Here is a 13972-nt window from a genome sequence, read left to right as displayed (position 1 = left end):
TATTAGCCTTAGATTTACCGCCACATAATCTAAAAATGGTTTGCACGTTTAAAGTCCAAGTAAACACGATTTTTAACTTAATTAAATTTATATTTAGATAATATTCATTTAAAGTAAAATAAGAATGATAAAATACACAGATTATGATTAATTATTGAATTACTGATTCAATCTTTAGTAAATACAAGCTCTAGGTAAATAAAAGGTTTTAAGATAATGTAATAACAAAATTTTTGACTGGCCACTAGGAACATATTTTTTATGGACTTTCTCTAAAAACTTTTTGAATTAAAAAATTTTTTATTCTATTTTTTTAGCTATTTCGAAATTTCCAATATTGTTAAGATAGGGATGGGAGCTTTTGACAAATACAAGTCTTAGCAGACGTTTTGATTTTAAATATGCATAAAAAACATTTTCGATTTCATATAGCTTTTATAACATTTTTTGTTATACTAAAAGTATAACCACTTACTTCAAAATAGATTCATACATTTAAAAGCACCTTGAAAAGAGTGATCAAAGGTGACAGAGTAGCCAAAAGAATTCTGGAATATTTTCAAATAACTGTCGTCTGTAAAAAAAATTTGCTCTACTCTCTTAAAAGTTTCATGCAAGTCAAAAACGACTTTATTATTGAAAAGTAGAAAAAAAAAGATTCAGCTCAAAATAGAAAGCTCTAATTTGACAATTTATTTCATGTGCTTTTCAGTATCTATAATCACAGCTCTGATTTAGTTATCTTTGCAATAAAATGAATATTAATTTTTCATGATATTTTTAAACAATCTATCATAGATAAATGATGAGATGAGATCATTTTCCACATTTCATTTTTACTATCAAAATTAAGTCTAATGATTCGGATTCAGTTTACCATAGCCCTACAAGATTACATCAATTGGTCTCTTATTAAATATTAATGTTGATAATATACCCTTTCATATATATTTTTATGCTTAGATTATTTTATGCTTATACCGCCTTTGTTTTACTATAAATCTTGGACTGAAATTTTTTTCTATTTCAAAATAGTTTTTGCTTGATTTAAACATCCCTAGAATTTATAGAAAAATGTCCAGAAAAAAAACTTATTATCTTATTTTTACAGACTTCCTAAAATAAAGCTTTTCTTTCACCTCTTTTAAGTTACGTTGCAAAGCAGATTGAAAGGGAAAAGGTAAATAACAAAAAAATTTACAAATTAAGACAAATTATTTTGATTTTTTTTAATTCATGAACATGCATGTAAGAGAGAAAAAGTACTTATTTTTATTAACTGCAATAATGCTTTTGATTAGATAAAGATTAAACCAGATAAACACACAGCTAAAGCAGCAAGCTAAGACTATTCAGCTGAGAAAAATAAATTTTTTTTAATAAGTTATGAAACATGATTTTCATAAGTTAATAAACATGAAGTTATAAAAATAAATCTGTAGTCTCGCAAATAATAACAAATATTTCTATTCTTTACTGAATGATTAACGGAAATGTGTAGTTTTTATTATATTCCTTTTTTCAAACACATATTTTAACAATCAATTATTTCCCAAGAGCACCGTGTACATCCGTGACATATAGAGAAGTATTTGTAAGTATTGAAATGGCGCTGAAGCCAGTATCTGTGCCTTTGCTTCTACTTCTCAATGTAGCATAATAAAACAAAAAATCTAAGTTTCACTCAGAAATAGAAGAGATCAAATAAAATATCTTTCACTTTCCATTCCATTTTCCTTTAGTTGCTTTTAATAACAAGCCACCTATTGATTATTCTATAGGTAAAACTAAATCTCCAGATAAAGCAGAATTAATTACACGAAGATTATTTTTTAGTCATACAAGTTGTTTATTTAGTCTTTAGTGTGTATTAAGGATATTAAATACCAAAAATAAAGCATGAGCTCTAGGAGCTGTTTCAAAAACTTTTATGCTAATTTGAATGGTTATGAACATTGTAACATTTCAGGCAAATAAACTATAGCTATGTCAAATTTCCAATTGCTATCTAATATAAAATACTATAATATTCCCTGAAAAACTGCTAAATAGTATATTCTAATTAATTTATGCATTCCACTACATGAATTAGTACTGAACACAAACTTCAGAATCCTTCGAAGCCTTGTTTTGGATTCTTTGTTTAATTGCCACTGACCAAAATTTTAGCATACGAACTGTATTTTTCAAGACAAAATAAATAAATCTGCTCATTTTCACAAATTTTAAAATAATTTGCCTCTATCTCAGTGTAAGTCATAGTTCGGTCACTGTATTTTAATTTCATTGTAATGAAGTATTAGAAATAATTATTTTTTTGGAGAACTAGGTGACTTTTTTTTTGTTTCTTTTTAGATTCTACAAGACTTCAGAAAATTTTTTTAACGCTCTGTTTACAACTAGATTACATGATATTAATTTAGATTCCTTCATGTAAATAAAACTGTAAATACTGTACATGCTGTAAATATAATTAAATATATTTGTCATAATTATTAATTTACATTATATCTACTCTACTGCACACAGTAAAATGTGCACTGCTCTCTTGCATGCACTGTAAAATGTGCATGCAAAAGTAACTATACTGAAATATCTAGAACGTTTAACCACACTAAAATAACTGCAATATTTTTCTTTAATTTCAAACAACTTTTAAAAATTACTATTAATGCAATTCCATTCTTCAAAGGAAAAACTTTTGAAAAATAATAGAAAAATCAATATATTTTATATCATTATTAAAACTTCCCGGCATTAAAAAATTAAGAACCTAATAAATATTACTGAAATTAACTATGCTTTATAGAACTTAACAATCAATCTTATTATTTTGGTTAACACTTTTGAATTTTGACAGTAAAAATTTCAAATATATAAATATTAATATATTATATTTAAAATATGATTTGGAAATTTTGAACAACTGTTTAAGTTAAAAATATATATAAAAAAAACTAAAAAAGCTCGATTTGTTGTACAATAAAATTAAAAATGGCTAAATGCTGTTCATATTTAATTAGAATTCTATTATTACTTTGACATTCAAATAACGTATGGTCAAACTTTTGCTATAATAACTGAAATGCATATCATAAGTTGGGAATTTATAATTCTTAAAAAAATTGTTTTACTCTTTAAATATTTATTATGTTTACAGCTTTTATCAGTTTCAAAGTCTTTAGCTAGAATCGTTTGTTGCTGAGCTGCAGCAAGTTCAAAGTTTTCGAATTCAACTTTAATATTAAAACTTCATACATATTATTAAATGCATGAATACAAAACATAATATCTGCCCATGCTTGTATTTGGCACAAACGTAGCGAGATAAAAACACCATAACTATAGAAAATAGTGAGAATTGATTTTGGAATTCCTTTTTATTATTATTTCGTAGTCTGATCATATTAAAAATCTTTAGCAGGATTCCATTCAGCAATTATAAGCTCTCATATTAAATTTATTTAATATTTAATTGAATTTTCTACAGATAAAGATATATGCTGCTATATTGCATGAACAACAGACATATACATGTTTTTTTTATTAGTAAGAAAGATTTTTCATAAACATGAGCAATATATTTAAGAATAAATAATACTTTTTTAGCTTTTGGATTTTTCCTCTCTGTGTAAGCACCCACAATCCATTGTTACTTTCGAGTTGAGAGATTTCTTTATCTTTATTTTGGCATACAGTTTGCACAAAAATTTGTATGCTTTAAAAAGTTCCACGTTAATTCTATGTAACTTTACTTGAAATATTTTTCTTGTCATGTTTTCAACATTACATGATTAATAAATTTTGACTTGCAAAATATATTTGAACATTTCGAGTAACTATTGATAAGTATCTATTGTCATAACAACATTTGCATCAACACGGAGAAAAAGAAAATTGGTAAATTACCGTACTATTTTGTAATGACATTTCTGGTAGAAAGAAAAACATAATTCTGGTTAATAAACTAAAATATATGGTATTTAAAGCATTCCTTTGGTAATTTTTCCGTTCGCTATGATAAATGTTTACCAGAAACTCTAACTTTCAGAATTATAGTTCTTATTACCACAGGTTTAGTAAAAATACAAAACTGTCTTTTTGCTGTTACCATAGAGTCAGAAATACGGTAAATTTTATCTATATTCTGGTACTTTTGTTCATACTTTTTTTCTCATAGCGTTATATAATTATTGATGAAATAATATTTTAACATTCTAGCTTGCTATTCAAAGATAATATTCATTGGTGATATTGGGTGTTCAAAGAGTTTTTTCATAAATTGATAATGATATTTCTCCAAAAAATGGTATTTTATACTGAATAATGTGTCTTTAAAAATTAAATTGGAATTTAAATTAAAACATTTTGTAAAATCACACTAAACTTGAAAATCACTCTAAAAATAAAATTTTGATATCAGGTTTACAATAAAAATGCTGATTTGTGGCTTAGTTTGTCTTCTTTTATTTATTCAAATTGCTAATTGAAACTAAATAATCAAGAAAAACTTTTAACTGATTTAGTTTGCATTATATTTTAATTCGAAATGTCATATTTCTGCTTCTTTTTGGTTTTTCACGATATATATATTTTTTCTTCTTTTAAAATTATATGCCTATTTCTTTATTATCTTAGTCAATATTAGAAACAACTATTTTTTTACATCAGTAACAGCAAATAGTATGTATGCAGTAATTGTAAGAAATTGCTAGTAATTTTTAAACGCAATGGATTGAATATTATCTTGACGGAAGGATCAAAGAAAACACGATAGTTCCGATTGCAACAAAAAGTAGTAGTATTTTTTTCAAAATTCAAATAGAAATATTTTTCTTTTTTTGGCATAAATATCATTGCCATGCACTAATTTAGGTATTTCGCTACTTTAATGTTGATTGTTATTAGAATTAGTTAACAGTTAAACTATAAAAGGGCTATCCACAATTACAAATAAAGTTCTTTTTCCTGAAGTTCCATTAAACTATTCTTTTAAAAATTAAAATTTATTTCGATCTGAATTCTTTTTAGAATCAATAGTTTATAAGACACAAAAATACATGCTCATCCGGGGGTATAACAATGAAAAGGCATCAAATACTTCGATATGAAATATTGTTTAAAGGACATGAATTTTGATAATTTCATAATAGAAAAATTATCTAATTCTATGTATATTCAACATGCTTTTGCTGCCTGTAAGTAATGAAGAATTTGAAAATCACGAAGAACCATGATTATATGTAAAAACTATTAATCTTTCATATAATTTTTAAAAAAATGAAAAAAAATCTTACAATATTATTTATGTTTCAAAATACTAAATATTCTAGTCGAAATTTATGTACTCTTTAAAAAAAGAGCTTTAATATAAAAAATTATAAGGTTATGTATCTGTGTATTATAACTTAAATAATTATAAATACTTTTTTTTCATTATTGACATTAAATTTAATAATTATGATTAAGTAAAATGTTGAAAATGAATAGTTTAATCTGCATAAGAAATATTAAGAATGAGCGTAGCATAAAAAATTTATTTTTGAGAAATTTCTATTTAAATTTAGATTTCTCTTTTACTGAAACACATTTAAATACAATTTCAAGCACGGAATATAAAAGTCTTCACTTAAATAGTAAAATATTGAAAAAAAAATTCAAATTCGAGGTAAAAAATTCTCTTTACGAATGACTTCCGGTAAGATGTGTGACGACCCTAACCCTTACCTGGTTATCCCCTAATAACCTGTCATATGACCTGGTTGCTTTTTTTTTGTACCGGTGTTCCCCCATATATGTCAATAGAGAAACGGAGCATGGAGGAAAAAGCTCCCATACGAGGTTTTTCGATAAAAGCCACGTGAAAGATCTGGAGCATTTTGATGAACTTCATTTTTCTTCAACGTTTACTAGAGGTAACACACCTCTTCTAAAGGTAAAAATTCATTTATGCATCTTGGTTATAGTGAGTTTTTTTTTTAAATATCCGCAGTAGTCTTGCCTTGATTGTGATATGAATCTTCTTGGTAAGTTTAATGTAATGTTTTCAATATTAGTTTAGTACTTTGTTTTTTACTTACACTTCTTAAAATGATGAAGGCTTTTCAGTTTAATTTAAATTAATATTATCTGTTTTGTAGAATATCCATCAAATGTTTGTTTTTTATATTTTTATTTTACTTCATTTATGTATTATTTTACTCTGGAGGAAAGTACTCCAAATATTAAAATAAGCTAACTTTTTACACGCAAGGAAACTTTGAGTTACTTGTTAAGAATCTAAGATTTAAAAGTTCACAATAATTTCATCTTTTTTTCTTTGGCTTTTTAAATAAAGTTTTTTTAAAGTATGACGAAACATTTACTTGAAGAGGATCATTAAAATTTATCAAAAACATTTTAGAAAAATTAATTTGTTAGAAAAGTCCCTATAAAAAGTTTAGATAAACTTTGAAAAAATTATACAAACGTTTAAAAAAAATGTAATCGAATTGGAGAAATTATTTATTTCGATGGAACAATAACTACTTTTTATTTTATATGAATCAAAATTGAAAATCAACGAGTAAATAATACTATGAATAATACTTGCTTGCAATACAAAGTTTTTTTTTTATACATGAAATTAATTTGAAGTTCATTTCTTATATCATCACAAGAATGAATACTTTGCTTGAATTCAACTATGAACCAAAAACACTCATCTTCAATTTCCAAATTCAAAAATAAGTCTCATATTTAAATAAAAATTGACCTTATACGTAACCTATTATTTATAACTTGTTTTAAATGGACAAAAAATACTCACATATATAATTATTTTTACTTAATATCTATTTTTATAGAAACTTTAAGTTTAAATGAAGAATTGCACTTGAGTTTCTTTCCTTGATAGTTCTCAAATTATGTTTCGTATTCTCTTTTAGGTTTTTTGTTTGAGCTTTCTCATTTTAAATTTTTAAAGGCACTTACCTAAAGCAACAACAAAAAAAACATAAAAAGTGCCAAAAAAAATAGAAGCTTTACAATTTTAACTAAAATATCGGATTGGATTTTTAAGTTTAGTCTAATCAAAATTTTTCATTAGTTATTCACTAATTTAGCTGATTTGGAATCGCTATTTATCATAAAAATTTTGGCAGGTATTTTTTTATTAACTCAAGTATACATTACATGTGGCGAACATTAATTGTGCTCTCTTGAAATAATAATCGTTTCTCTTGAAATTATAATCCTAATCTCTTGAAATAATAATCCTTCATTTTTGTCTTATCTGTCTTATATATTCCTGGATTTCATAAAATTATTATTTTCACTTTTAAATAAATGCCTGAGGTGTAAGTTAAAGTTTTTTTTTTGCGTATAAATATATAAACTTTTTTCAAAATTATGATTTTGAATAATTATTTTAAGATTGTCACTAAGTTTAGATATTACATTTTTAAGTGAAAAAATCTGTTATTTTTACCAATTACTTTTTAACAGTGCTCATATTCAGCATTATAGTCTTAGTCATTCTCATTTGTTTATTTTTTTTTTCATTTCCGCATGAGCCCATAGAAAGTATCGCATACTAATAATGGATTAAACTACTACATTGCTTAATAATTCTAAAACATATTTATTTTTTATGCCTGCATTTATTCTTAACAATAACTATCTTCTCAATTTATTTAAAACTAAAATTTTGAAACAATGATTTGCGAATCCATCAACCCTTTATATTCTGCAAAGAGAAGCATATGCCGCTGGCAGATAACTTAAGCCTGTAATTACAAAACGAAATGGGAAAAAAATCATTATCCGATTCTTATTCAGAGCAGTTGTTGTGCGGTAGAAACAGAAAATGAGGAAAGGACAGAAGGAGTGAGGAATAAAACGAGAGAAAGAGTGTGAGAGAGGGATGGAAAGATGAAGAGAAAGAGGAGAAAAGTGAAAGTAAGAAGAAAAAGGAGATGCATGTACAGGGTGGGGGAGTCATCTTTGTCCTAGCCCCCCCCCAAGATAATGTTGAAAATAGAGAGAGGAAAAGTAGTGGGCGTGGCCACTTATGTTAAGTACCAGCCAAAGATCTAGGAGAACCAGTGGCTGGGTAGTTTCAACTTCCTTCATTCCAACATTAATTAAAGTCAACGTCAGGGCTTAACATAATCAAAGTTTGAGCAATTAGAGAAGTATTTATCGTAGGTAATGCCTGCAGATGAAAGGTTTTTGCTTTTTCGAGACCTATCTTACTTTGTATCGATCCCTGGTAGCTTGAAGGATAATTTAGACTGGACGAGAGCTGTATTGACATATCTGATATAGGGGTGAGGGCTTGCACCAAGAAACTGAATTACATTTCACACGAGTGCGACCCAGCTATAATCTTTTACCATTTGATCACTTTTGCTTTCTTTCTCTTGCCTCAGGAGTTCCCAAATGAGCTTGTTGGACTGCCCATTCAAAACTCGAAATTTGTTAATCTCTTTTAAGCTAGAAAATGTATTTCCCCTGATCGCTAGAAAGGAATCTACTTATTATAGATTTTTCGGACAAAAAAATGCTTTCTGTTAGATGCAATAGACTTTAGTTGATTTATGAATAAATTGCAGAATCTTTGCAGTATAATCCTGTGTAAGCTTATCTCTGTGGGATTTCATTTCAAATAACAAGTGTATTATTGAATTTGGTGTTGTTTAATTCAAACAGAAAGATATGAAAAATGTTTTAATTAGTAGCTTATTTAAATGTAAGGAAATCCTGCCAAATGATTTTTATCTTCATTAGGTTTCGTAAAAGGAATAAAGTAATCCTAGCTATTTACAGAATGAATAAAAATATTAATAATTTTAAATTTAATGATGAGTTTAATTTTTGAAGCTTTGTTTCAGATTCCTTAGTTTTATAGCTTATTTTTCAAAGAGGTTAAACAAAAGTATGTTTGTGTTATGGAAATATAATGCTTAAGAATACAGTTGAGCTCAGAGCTTTGAATTTAAGTAACATTGGCTTACATTATAAAGCTAGAAATAATATTTTTTAACTACACTGGCTTAAATTAGCTAGAGCGTGACATATGATAACCTGAGGGGCTCATGAGTAAGGTACTTACTTTCCAAACATTGAATACGGTATTTGCAGCAAAAAAAACTTATCGGAAAGAATACAATTATTCACAATTATTTTTATTGTAATATAAGCAATCGACATCATTTTTTTGTTTTTATAAAAAAAATTGTTTTATTTCAATTGACTATTTCAAGTTTTGCCAAAGCTTGCTTAAACTTTTTTTTCTGTATATTGCTGATGTCTGTAAAAATTATAAAAAAATAGTTTATAAATAATAAAAAAAAATTTAATTATGCATTAAAATAATAAAAAATATAATAATAATAATAATAGTAATGAAAATAATAATAATAAAATAATAATAAGAAGACGAAATAAGGCCTTAATAAATTAGCCCACTACTTAAAAAAAACTTTTGCTTTGTGATTGCTATTCCTTATTCATTTGAATAGAGTAGTAAACTACAACTCAATGATTATAATTTGATTCTTCCTAAAAAATTATGACCAATTCATTCAATATAAAACGCAAAAAGTGACATGCTTTCTGATTGATATTTCAGGAGCTGAAAAATTTTAAAACACTTTTAAAATGTTTCTTATTTCCGAAAATTTGAAAAAATCTACTGTACTATGAGAATTTTCTATTCAGTACCTTCACACCACTTATTACCTCCATTTTGGTTAAAGTAACTGCAGAACAAATTAGTTGATTTATAATAATTTTAATACAAATGGAAATATTTAAGTACATGCCACTGGTTCCATTTATGATTCAGGCTTGAAAAATTTCTATTTTGCTCATTATACAGAGAGGGAAAAAGTTTCTTTTTTGGTGTATAAATTTATTTAAAAGAAGGAAGAACTTTTACTTTTTTCAATTATAAGGTGCATTTTAACTTTTCGAACTTAAGTTACTTAAATATAATTTAATTTAATTTTGTATAATATTTTTCGAAAAAATTATTACGTAAGGATGTTTGAAAATATTCCAAAGTATCTTTATTTTGAAAATTTAATATTTTGAATAAAAATCGCTATCTATAGTGATTCTAAATCTTTATTTTTCCTTGTATTTGTTAAATTATATTACTATTCAAACTAACTTAAAAAAATTCCAAATGAAATATGCTTGTTTGAAAACATTCTTCAACATTCTTATAATTACTTATTATTCTTATAATTACTTATTATTCTTATAATTACTTATTATCTAATAATTACTTATTATTCCTAACATAATATTTTATAGCAATATATATGTTTAAACAAATTATTAATTGCATAAGCAAGACAAGAAAATCTTACATATATAAATCTTATCATACATAGAGAAAAGAATTCTGGTAAAAAAACTGTACTGAATGGTAACAGCATTTCTGGTTAAGCAAACCATAATTCTGATTCATAAATCGAAAATATATGGTATTTAAACCATTCATTTGATAATTTTTCTTTTCATACAGTAACGCTTAATCAGAAATTCTGGTTTTCAAAATTATATTTCCTATTACCCCACATTCCATAAAAAATGCAAAACTGAAAAGTAAATTGAAATGAATATACGGTTTTTTTGCCATGCTCTAAGGTATCATGTTAAAATTACCAAATTTTACCACATTTGCCAAAACTAATCGCATATTATAAAAACATATTTTATTGTTAGATTTATCAAAATCAATGCTAAGGCGCTTCGATGAAAATTACCAAGATTTTTGGTGTTCTCATAGAGCCCAGAACAGTAAATTTTACCAGATTCTGGGAGGTTTGACCATGCTTTTTTCTCAATGTACATTTAACAATATTATAAATATCCGCGCTTGTTAAAAATTTTAAAGGTCATTCACTTTTATGACATAAAAGTTTATCACAGGAGGCGCTACATGTCGCAGTTTGAGGATACTTTTGCATAAAAGAAAAGAATACTTAGCTTTTTAATTTTCTTTTATCCTTTTATGATTATTTATACTGATACTATAATCTAAGTAATTTGAAATAACTCTTGAATTAAATTTAATACAGGACATTCCTGAAAACTATCATTTTTTGCCTTTGATGTTTGCAACCTAGATTATTATATATACTGGATCATTATAATTTTATTTCGTTTTGCTTAGTATTAAACTTAGTTAGTATTTAGTAATTATATTCTGAGTCAACTTTAACTATTCACAGGAATTAAAATTTATGAATTTCGTGTGCTTTCTAATAAAGTAGTACAGGTCGTTTCTCTAAAAGAGTTTTTTCAAAAATTACCTATGTAGTTCACTTACACAATTTGCGTGAAATTTAATTATTTTAAAACTAAATTTTCTAATTTTTCTATCAATAAATAAACATTAATGAGCTAAAACGTTTAGAATGTTTACTTTATTTTGGAAGAATTTTTTTTTAAAGAAAAAACTTAGAAATAGAATAAAATTTAAAAATAAAAAATGATCATAAGAACTTTATGAGAATCGTGGAGTTAGTAAAGAAATATTATGTATATCCTTTAAAAAAAGTAGTGTTTTATTGTATAGAAAATGAACAACTTTTCATTCCAAATTATAGTAAATGTTCTTTGATTAATTTTTATTTTTAATAAATAATATATATATATATTTTTAAAAAACGGTAATTTTTACATAGATAAAGTATTTTAGTATTTATAAAATTCAGTTTTAAGCTATTTCTCATTAAGGTAAAATAATATTGATTAAAAAAAAATTTTCAAAAAATTTAAGTGTTTTTTTTTCTTTTTACATCACGCATGGTATTTTGATGATGAAGGTTTAAGTAAATACTCTACTGAATACTTTTCTGAAGTAAATCAGTTCCAATGATTTACCTGAATTTGTATCAGCAAAAAATCAGATGAGAAACAACTTTCATGAAAGGAATTTGAAAACTGAAAATGAAATCTGTAAAAGCGTTTACCTTACAAGCATAGTTCTACCAAGGTAAAGTGATTGTCTTGCGAACATGGAACTAAGGGGAGGCTATAGAAAATATAGAAAAATGCTGAAAATAAAATTCATGCACATTTAACAAAAACAAAATATTCAGAATAAGTAACTCATAAATTGTTATTTCATGAAGCCAACTTCCATCGTGAATAAAAGTAGCTTTAACTTCCGTAAACAATGTTAAATTTATTGCAATAATAGGAAATTGAAACTATCAATTTTCAAGTATAAAGTTTCCTTTACAAAAGCAAACATTTTAAGTAAATGCTTGGTTTATATGAAGCAAATCAGGTCGTGATTTATCTGAAATTGTATCATTGCAGAATCAGATTGAAAAAAATACATTCATAAAAAATTGTAAACAGGAAATCTGTATAAGTGTTTATCTTGCAAGCATAGTTCTACCGAGGGAAAGTGATTTTCTTGCGTACATAGTTCTACTGAGGGGAAGTGCTTTTTCTTTCCTAAAGGGAACTGAGCATAAGGAAACATAGAATACAAAATTGATACTCATTTATCAAAAGCAAAATATTTAGAATAAGTAATTTATCGATTGCAAATTCATTAAGTCAACTTCTATCGTAAATAAAAATAGCTTTAATTTAAGCAAACAAAATTAAATTTTATTGCAATAACAGAGAGGGGAAAACTATCAATTTTCCCCTATTTTGAAGTTTCTCTTACAAAAGCAAGAATTTTAAGTAAATGCTCAATTTATCTGAAGGAAATCAGGTACTAATTTACCTGAAATTGTATTATTGCGAAATCACATTTAAAGAAAACATTCATAAAAAATTGCAAACAGGAAATCTGTATAAGTGTTTATTTTGCAAGCATGGTTCTACAGGGGGAAGATTTTCTTGCAAGCATAGTCCTACTGAGGGGAAGGGCTTTTTCTTTCTTAAGGGAAACTGAGCATAAGGAAACAAAGAATATAAAATTGAACACAATATTTAGATTAAATAATTTGTAGATTGTTAATTTATTAAGTCAGTTTCCATCGTAAATAAAAATAGCTTTAATTTTCGTAGACAAACTTAATTTTTATTGCAACTATAAAGAAAAAAATATAAAGTGAGAACTACCCCCGTTTACAAAACAAAAATTTTATGCAAATGTTCGGTTTAGTTGAAGGAAATCAGGCCAGGATTTATCTAAAATTGAATACATATGATATTGAATACATTCATAAGAAAATTGGAAATATGATCTGTAAAAGTGTTTAAATTGAAAGCAAAGTTCTGTCAAAGAAAATTATTTTCTTGCGCATATAGTTCTCCTGGAAAGCAAAGTTTTTTCTTTCCTATGTAAAACTAAGCATGAGGAAACAAAAAAAACATAATAAAACTTATGCTCTTTCAATAAAAACAAAAAATATTTCAAATAAGTCATTTATAGATAGCTAATTCATTAAGTCAACTTATATCGTATGCAAAAATATTTTCAATTTTTGTAAGCAGAAATAATTTTTCTGTCAATTGTAAAGAAACCAACTGTGAATTTTTCCTCAAAGAAAATCCTTTACAGAATCATGGTTTGTATGTAAATAATCTACTTAACTGAAGGAAATCATGTCGTGAATAAACTGATTTCGTATCAGTGCAAAATCAGAGTAAAAACAACCGTCATAAGGAATTAAAAATAGAAAATATGATCTGTGATAGTGTTTATCTTGCAAGTACTGTTCTACAGAGAGAAAGTCATTTTCCTGAAAACAAAATTGTACCGAGGGGAAGTGTTCTTACTTCCCTATGGGGATATGAGGAACTAGTCATGAAGAAATATAGAAAATGATATCCATGGTCATTCAGCAAAAACAAAAATTATTTAGAACAAGGAATGTATAGATTGTTAATTCATATAGTCAACTTCCATCGCATATAAAAATAGCTTTAATTTTCGTAAACAAAATTAATTTTTCTTGCAACTGCAACTAAAAAACTATGAATTTTCTCCCACAAAGTTTCTTTTGCC

The sequence above is a fragment of the Parasteatoda tepidariorum genome, chromosome X1 (genome assembly GCF_043381705.1).
Source record: "Parasteatoda tepidariorum isolate YZ-2023 chromosome X1, CAS_Ptep_4.0, whole genome shotgun sequence".
In the NCBI taxonomy this organism is placed as follows: Eukaryota; Metazoa; Arthropoda; class Arachnida; order Araneae; family Theridiidae; genus Parasteatoda; species Parasteatoda tepidariorum.
This window is presented reverse-complemented; position numbering follows the sequence as displayed.